General features: G+C 41.9%; 1 protein-coding gene across 1 annotated transcript in view; it reads right to left on the minus strand.

Annotated features, from left to right (window-relative positions):
- The window catches only part of LOC139748055 (dynein axonemal intermediate chain 1-like), a 553,383-nt gene extending 544,173 nt beyond the window's left edge, over positions 1-9,210 (minus strand). The window contains exon 1 of the mRNA XM_071660634.1: positions 8,905-9,210. The gene's annotated coding sequence lies outside the window, so the exon portion shown is untranslated. The remainder of the gene's footprint in view (positions 1-8,904) is intronic.
- Between the last annotated feature and the right edge of the window lie 239 nt (positions 9,211-9,449).

Consider the following 9,449-nt stretch of genomic DNA (forward strand, 5'->3'; position numbering starts at 1 on the left):
TACTTACTCGATCAAACCACCTCACACCACATATTGTCCTCAAATATCTCATTTCCAGCACATCCACCCTTCTCCGCACAACTCGGAACCATATAACATTGTTGGAACCACTATTCCTTCAAACATACCCATTTTTGCTTTCCAAGATAATGTTCTCGACTTCCACAAATTGTTCAACGCTCCCAGAACTTTCGCCCCCTCCCCCACCCTATGGTTCACTTCCGCTTCCATGGTTCCATCCGCTGCCAAATCCACTCCCACACATCTAAAACCCTTTACTTCCTCCAGTTTCTCTCCATTCAAACTTACTTCTAAATTGACTTGTCCCTCAACCTTACTTTACCTAATAACCTTGCTCTTATTCACATTTACTCTCAACTTTCTTCTTTCACACTCTTCACCAAACTCAGTCTCCACCTTCTGCAGTTTCTCACATAAGCCAAATGACTCACTTCCCAGGCTCTCTCATCCACAACAGACTGCATACTTGCCCCTCTTTCCAAAACTCTTGCATTCACCTCCCTAACAACCCCATCCATAAACAAATTAATTTGTTTATGGATGGGATTGTTAGGAAGGTGAATGCATGAGTTTTCGAAAGAGGGGCAAGTAAGCAGTCTGTTGTGGATGAGAGAGCTTGGGAAGGGAGTCAGTTGTTGTTCGCTGAAGATACAGGGCTGGTGGCTGATTCGGCTCAGAAACTGCAGAAGCTGGTGACTGAGTTGAGTAAAGTGTGTAAAAGAAGAAAGCGGAGAGTAAATGTGAGTAAGATCAAGGTTATTAGGTACAGTAGGGTTGAGGGACAAGTCAATTGGGAGGCAAGTTTGAATGGAGAAAAACTGGAGGAAGTGACGTGTTTTAGATATCTGGGAGTGGATTTGGCAGCGGATGGAACCATGGAAGCGGAAGTGAATCATAGGGTGGCGGTGAAGTGTGAACGAATGGGGGCCTTTGTTGTCTTTTAGCGCTGCCTCGCACTCATGAGGGGGGAGGGGTTGTTATTTTATGTGTGGCGAGGTGGCGATGGGAATGAATAAACGCAGACAGTATGAATTATGTACAGATGTATATATGTATATGTCTGTGTGTATATATATATATATATATATATATATATATATATATATATATATATATATATATATATATATATATATATATATATATATATATATATTTTATTCATTTTATTTATTTTGCCTTGTCGCTGTCTCCCGCGTTTGCGAGGTAGCGCAAGGAAACAGACGAAAGAAATGGCCCAACCCACCCCCATACACGATGTATATACATATACGTCCACACACTCAAATATACATACCTATACATCTCAATGTACACATATATATACACGCACAGACACATACATATATACCCATGCACACAATTCACACTGTCTGCCTTTATTCATTCCCATAGCCACCTCGCCACACATGGAATACCATCCCCCTCCCCCCTCATGAGTGCGAGGCAGCGCAGATGAGAAAAAAGGAGAGATAGGTAGTATGTTTGAGAAAATGAACCTGGATATTTTGAAACAAAGCTCAAGGGTAAAGGGGAGGAGTGATTTGGTAATGTCTTGGGAGTAAAGTCAGGGGTTAGTGAGAGGACAAGAGTAAAATAAGGAGTAGCACGCCTCCCTAAGCACTCTTGCTTAGGGAGGAGTAAACTCTAGATTGATATAGGTAAAACAGAAAGTTGGAGAGAAATGTGTGATTATTGATGCCTATGCACCAAGTAATGAGAAGAAAGATCACGAGAGACAAGTGTTTTGGGAGCAGCTGAGTGAGTGTGTTAGTAGCATTAATGCATGAGACCTGGTTATAGTAATGGGTGATCTAAATGTAAAGGTTAGTGATGTTGCAGTTGAGTGGATAGTTGATGTATATGGGGTGTTCAGTGTTGTAAATGGAAATGGTTAAGAGCTTGTGGATTTGTGTGCTAAAAATGGACTGGTGATTGGGAATTCCTGGCTTAAAAGGAGATATACCTAAGTATACGTAAGTAGGAAAGATGGCCAGAGAGCATTATTGTATTACGTGTTGATTGACAGGCGTGTGAAAGAGAGACTTTTGGATGTTATTGTGCTGAGAGGTGCAGCTGGATGGATAGTTGATCACTGTCTTTTGGAAGCGAAGGTGAAGATTTGTAGAAGTTTTCAGAAAAAAAGAGAGAACGTTGGGGAGAAGAGAATAGTGAGATAGGTGAGCTTGGAAATGAGACTCGTGTCGGGAAGAACCAGGAGAGATTGAGTGCAGAATGGCAAAAGGTATGAACAAATGACGTAAGGGGAGTGAAGGAGGAATGCGATGTATTTAGGGAAGCAGTGATGGCTTGCGCAGGAGATGCATGTGTTATGAGAAAGGTGGAAGGTGGGCAACTTTGAAAGGATAGTGAATGGTGGGATGATGATGTTAGTGAAAGAGAAGAGAGAGCTGTTTCGACGATTTTTGCAGGGAAGTAGTGCAAATGACTGGGAGATGTATATAAGAAAGCTGCACGAGGTCAAGAGAAAGGCGCAAAGGGTGAAAAAGAGGGCAAATGAGAGTTGGGGTGAGAGAGTATCATTAAATCTTAGGGAGAATAAAAAGATGTCTTGGAAGGAGGTAAATATAGTGCGTAAAACAGGAGAACAAATGGGAACATCGGTGAAGGGGGCAAATGGGGAGGTAATAACAAGTAGTGATGGAGTGAGAAGATGGAGTGAGTATTTTGAATGTTTGTGGAATGTGTTAGATGATTGAGTGGCAGATGTAGGGTGTTTTGGTCGGGGTGATGTGCAAAGTGAGAGGGTCAGGGAAAATGTTTTTGGTGAACAAAAAAGAGGTAGTGAAACTTTTGCAGAAGATGAAAGCCGGCAAGGCTGCGGGTTTGGATGGTATTGCAATGAAACTTGTTAAGAAAAGGTGGTGACTTTGTTGCTCATTGGTTGGTAAGGATATTCAATGTATGTATGGATCATGGAGAAGTGCCTGAGGATTGGCGGAATGCATGCATAGAGCCATTGTATAAAGGCAAAGGGGTTAAAGGTGAGAGTTCAAATTACAGAGGCATAAGTCTGTCGAGTATTCCCGGGAAATCATATGGGTGGGTATTGATTTTAAGGGCAAAGGCATGTACAGAACATCAAGTTGGGAAGAGTAGTGTGGTTTCAGAAGTGGTCGAGGATGTGTGGATCAGGTGTTTGTTTTGAAGAATGTATGTGAGAAATACTTAGAAAAACAGACGGATTTGTATGTAGCATTTATGGATCTGGGGAAGCCTTATGATAGGGCTGATAGAGATGCTTTGTGGAACGTTTTAAGAGTATATGGTATGGGAGGGAAGTTGCTAGAAGCAGTGATAAGATTTTACCAAGGATGTAAGAGTACGGAGAGAGGAAAGTGATTTGTTCCAAGTGTGTGAAAGAAGGAGGTTGAGAGTAAATGTGAATAAGAGCAATGTTATTTGTTTCATTAGGGTTGAGGGATAAGTTAATTGGGAGGTAAGTCTGAATGGAGAAAAACTGGAGGAAGTGAAGTGTTTTAGATATCGGGGAGTGGATTTAGCAGCGGATGGAACCATGGAAGAGGAAGAGAGTCACACGGTGTGGGTGGGGGCGAAGGTTCTGGGAGCATTGAAGAATGTGTGGAAGGCGAGAACGTTATCTCGGTGAGCAAAAATGATTTTGTTTGAAGGAAAAGTCGCTCCAACAGTGTTATGTGGTTGCGAGGCACAGGCTATAGATAGGGTTGTGCGAAGGGGGGTGAATTTGTTGGAAATTAAATATTTGAGGGCAATATGTGGCGTGAGGTGTTGTGATCGAGTAAGTAATGAAAGGATAAGAGAGATGTGTGGTAACATAAAGAGTGTGTATGGTTGAGAGAGCAGAAGAGAGAAGAGGGTGTGTTGAAATCGTTTGGAAACATGGAGAGAATGAGTGAGGAAATATTGACAAAGAGCATATATGAGTCAGAGTTGGAGCGAACAAGGAGAAATGGGAGACCAAATTGGAGGTGGAAGGATGGAGTGAAAAAGATTTTGAGCGATCGGGGCCTGAACATACAGGAGAGTGAAAGACGTGGAAGGAATAGAGTTAATTGGAACGATGTGGTATACCGGGGTTGACGCACTGTCAATGGATTGAACCAGGGCATGTGAAGCGTCTGAGGTAAACCATGGAAAGGTCTGTGGGACCTGGATGAGGAAAAGGAGCCCTAGTTTCAGTGCACTACACATGACAGCTAGAGACTGCGAGTGATCGAATGTGGCGTGTTTTTTCTTTTTTTTTTTTTTTCTTTTTTGTTTCTGGCGCTTCCCTGCTGGAGGTGTGGGGGGTTGCTATTTTGAGTGTAGCGGGTGGCAATGAGAATGGATGAATAAATTAATGGGTATGTATGGTATGTCTGTGTCTATATATATGTATACATGGAAATGTATATGTATGTATATGTGGGTGTTTATGTATATACAGATGTATGTAGGTGGGTTTGGACATTTCCTTGCCTGTTTTCTTTCGCTACGTCACTAACGCGGGAGACGGCGGTTAAGCATGATAAATATGAATATATATGTATATATATATATATATATATATATATATATATATATATATATATATATATATATATATATATATATATATTTTGCTTTGTCGCTGTTTCCCGCGTTTGCGAGGTAGCGCAAGGAAACAGACGAAAGAAATGGCCCAACCCACCCCCATACACATGTATATACATACGTCCACACACGCAAATATACATACCTACACAGCTTTCCATGGTTTACCCCAGACGCTTAACATGCCCTGATTCAATCCACTGACAGCACGTCAACCCCGGTATAGCACATCGATCCAATTCACTCTATTCCTTACCCTCCTTTCACCCTCCTGCATGTTCAGGCCCCGATCACACAAAATCTTTTTCACTCCATCTTTCCACCTCCAATTTGGTCTCCCACTTCTCCTCGTTCCCTCCACCTCCGACACATATATCCTCTTGGTCAATCTTTCCTCACTCATTCTCTCCATGTGCCCAAACCATTTCAAAACACCCTCTTCTGCTCTCTCAACCACACTTATTGTAATTAACACACATATCTCTAACCCTATTATTACTTACTCGATCAAACCACCTCACACCACATATTGTCCTCAAACATCTCATTTCCAGCATATCCACCATCCTCCCCACAACTCTATCCATACCCCACGCCTCACAACCATACAACATTGTTGGAACCACCATTCCTTTAAACATACCCGTCCCCCACCAAATGATTCACTTCCGCTACCATGGTTCCATCCGCTGCCAGATCCACTCCCAGATATCTAAAACAATTCACTTCCTCCAGTTTTTCTCCATTCAAACTTACCTCCGAGTTGACTTGACCCTCAACCCTATTGTGCCTAATAACCTTGCTTTTATTCACATTTACTCTCAACTTTCTTCTTTCACACACTTTACCAAACTCAGTCACCGGCTTCTGCAGTTTCTCACATGAATCAGCCACCAGCGCTGTATCATCAGCGAATAACAGACTCACCTCCCAAGCTCTCTCATCCACAGCAGACTGCATACTTGCCTCTCTTTCCAAAACTCTTGCATTCACCTCCCTAACAACCCAATCCATAAACAAATTAAACAACCATGGAGACAGCACACACCCCTGCCGTAAACCTACATTTACTGAGAACCAATCACTTTCCTCTCTTCCTACAGGTAAACATGCCTTACATCGTCGATAAAAACCTTTCACTGTTTCTAACAACTTGCCTCCCACACCATATATTCTTAATGCCTTCCACAGAGCATCTCTATCAACTCTATCATATGCCTTCTCCAGATCCATAAATGCTACATACAAATCCATTTGCTTTTCTAAGTATTTCTCACATACATTCTTCAAAGCAAACACCTGATCCAACATCCTCTACCACTTCTGAAACCACACTGCTCTTCCCCAATCTGATGCTCTGTACATGCCTTCACCCTCTCAATCAATACCCTCCCATATAATTTCCCAGGAATACTCACCAGCACTCACCTTTGTCCCCTTTGCCTTTGTACAATGGTACTATGCAAGCATTCCGCCAATCCTCAGGAACCTCACCACGAATCATACGTACATTGAATAACCTTACCAAGCAGTCAACAATACAGTCACCCCTTTTTAATAAATTCCACTGCAATACCATCCAAACCCGTTGCCTTGCCGGCTTTCATTCTCCGCAAAGCTTTTACTACCTCTTCTCTGCTTACCAAATCATTTTCCCTAACCCTCTCACTTTGCACACCACTTCGACCAAAACACCCTATACTGCAACTCTATCATCAAACACATTCAACAAACCTTCAAAATACTCACTCCACCTCCTTCTTACATCACCACTACTTGTTATCACCTCCCAATTAGCCCCCTTCACTTAAGGTCCCATTTGTTCCCTTGTCTTATGCACTTTATCTACCTCCTTCCAAAACATCTTTTTATTCTCTCTAAAATTTATTGATACTCTCTCACCCCAACTCTCATTTGCCCTCTTTTTCTCCTCTTGCACCTTTCTCTTGACCTCCTGTCTCTTTCTTTTATACATCTCCCACTCATTTGCATTATTTCCCTGCAAAAATCGTCCAAATGCCTCTCTCTTCTCTTTCACTAATAATCTTACTTCTTCATCTCACCACTCACTACCCTTTCCAATCTGCCCACATTCCACGCTTCTCATGCCACAAGCATCTTTTCCGCAAGCCATCACTGCTCCCCTGAATGCATCCCATTCCTCCCCCACTCCCCTTACCTCCTTTGTTTTCACTTTTTTTCCATTCTGTACTCAGTCTCTCCTGGTACTTCCTCACACAAGTCTCCTTCCCAAGCTCACTTACTCTCACCTCTCTCTTCACCCCAACATTCACTTTTCTTTTCTGAAAACCCATACAAATCTTCACCTTAGCCTCCACAAGATAATGATCAGACATCCCTCCAGTTGCACCTCTCAGCACATTAACATCCAAAAGTCTCTTTTGCGCGCATATCAATTAACACGTAATCCAATAACGCTCTCTGGCCATCTCTCCTACTTACATACGTATACTTATGTATATCTCGCTTTGTAAACCAGGTATTCCCAATCACCAGTCCTTTTTCAGCACATAAATCTACAAGTTCTTCACCATTTCCATTCACCTCACTGAACAACCCATGTATACCAATTATTCCCTCAACTGCCACATTACTCACCTTCGCATTCAAATCACCCATCAGTATAACCCGGCCTCGTGCATCAAAACCACTAACACACTCATTCAGCTGCTCCCAAAACACTTGCCTCTTATGATCTTTCTTCTCATGCCTAGGTGCATATGCACCAATAATCACCCATCTCTCTCCATCAGCTTTCAGTTTTACCCATATCAATCTAGAGTTTACTTTCTTACACTATCATATACTCCAACCACTCCTGTTTCAGTAGTAGTGCTACTCCTTCCCTTGCTCTTGTCCTCTCACTAACCCATGACTTTACTCCCAAGACATTCCCAAACCACTCTTCCCCTTTACCCTTGAGCTTCGTTTCACTCAGAGCCAAAACATCCAGGTTCCTTTCCTCAATCATACTACCTATCTCTCCTTTTCTCTCATCTTGGTTACATCCACACACATTTAGACACCCCAACATGAGCCTTCGAGGAGGATGAGCACTCCCCGCGTGACTCCTTCTTCTGTTTCCCCTTTTAGAAAGTTGATATATATATATATATATATATATATATATATATATATATATATATATATATATTTTTTTTTTTTTTTTTCATACTATTCGCCATTTCCCGCGATAGCGAGGTAGCGTTAAGAACAGAGGACTGGGCCTTTGAGGGAATACCCTCACCTGGCCCCCTTCTCTGTTCCTTCTTTTGGAAAAAAAAAAATATATATATATATATATATATATATATATATATATATATATATATATATATATATATATATATATATATACACACACACACAAGACAGACATAGAAATACAACAAACCGTAAATACAAACAGACAAGTCTTTATATATACCAGTGCCACAGGCAGCCAGGAGAACATCACAACCATAGACGGTAGGAATCGATCATGTGACATTCCTACAGGCCTACGTTACACATCATAGCGTTAGCTACAGGCAATGACACATGTCAACCAGAATAGTAACGCATACGACAGCCTAAGATTAACACTCATCTGCAGCACCATCACATACGTCACTACAACTACGGAGAACAGACGCTCTTACCACAATCGCAGAAAAGCATAATACATATCTAAGTACATATAAGACTTAAACATACATAAATTTCATAGATTGACAGAGTCATAGAGAAACGCTAACACATTTACCGTCACAGAAAGATAAAGAATGATTCATGATCGCAGACACACCAGGTCATTCACAACAGCAGGAAAACAGTCACTATATTTCTGTTGTCGTGTCCGTTTCTGTTGTTAGAATTCGTCGACGGACACTAACACCTACACAGCTACAGACAGAAACTAACACATTCACAGAAACTAACGATCGTCAGTAATATATCTTTTTACATATACAGAAGCAATTCACAACCACAGACTAACACTAAACACAAGGTCGAAGCCAAAGATTTTAAGACAGGCCATTGTTACAGACACGCCAGCTACAAACATCAACACACGACAGCACTCGTGTCATCCATAGACATCAGCGCATGGCACTACCACACATACTAATTACAAACAGACAAAAAACACCCATCACACACTTACAGAGGTGGACCATATGTCATAGCCAGACAGTCACCATAGAATGACGCTAAAGGAACTGCTCTGTAACCTGTTATGAACCATTACTATACAAAGTATGCAACCATTGTCTTTAATAATGTCATGCAGCTGGTAGAGCTTACACTCATCTGTTTGCGAAGAGTCACTGGTGCGCAAGACTTTTACCGTCTCTCTGCGAATTATGTTTTTAACTCTGTAATGATAAGAACAACGATTGTCCCTTAGTTCGTAGAACTCATGCGTCAGATTATCCAACATTACATCATACTTAAGCGCAGTAGCATCAGGCCAAAGTTAATTCACCGGAAGAATATTTCACTATCGTGCTTTCGTAGCTGGTCATATACCAGATAACAAACGTGATAACAGAGCAGGTACTCCATGCAATCGCTCGTGCTCCCGCGGTGGGCCGCTGACAACTGACCCAGGCAGTGTGACAGAGCCTACACTGGCCGCTGAACTTGTGGGTTGGGGGTGGAGTATGCGCGCGCCTGCCTCGCGTGTCCAGCTGATACAAAATCCAGTGGGTAATTACCTTATCAACTTGTCACTCATTTGGTAGGCTGCTGAGAGTCCTGGTGATTGCTGAGAATGGAAGGAAGATTTCAATAATTTGTTACGAAGAATTACAAACAATACAAATTTATGGCAGTGGTGATGAGAGAGG

The sequence above is a fragment of the Panulirus ornatus genome, chromosome 72 (assembly GCF_036320965.1).
Source record: "Panulirus ornatus isolate Po-2019 chromosome 72, ASM3632096v1, whole genome shotgun sequence".
Lineage (NCBI taxonomy): Eukaryota > Metazoa > Arthropoda > Malacostraca > Decapoda > Palinuridae > Panulirus > Panulirus ornatus.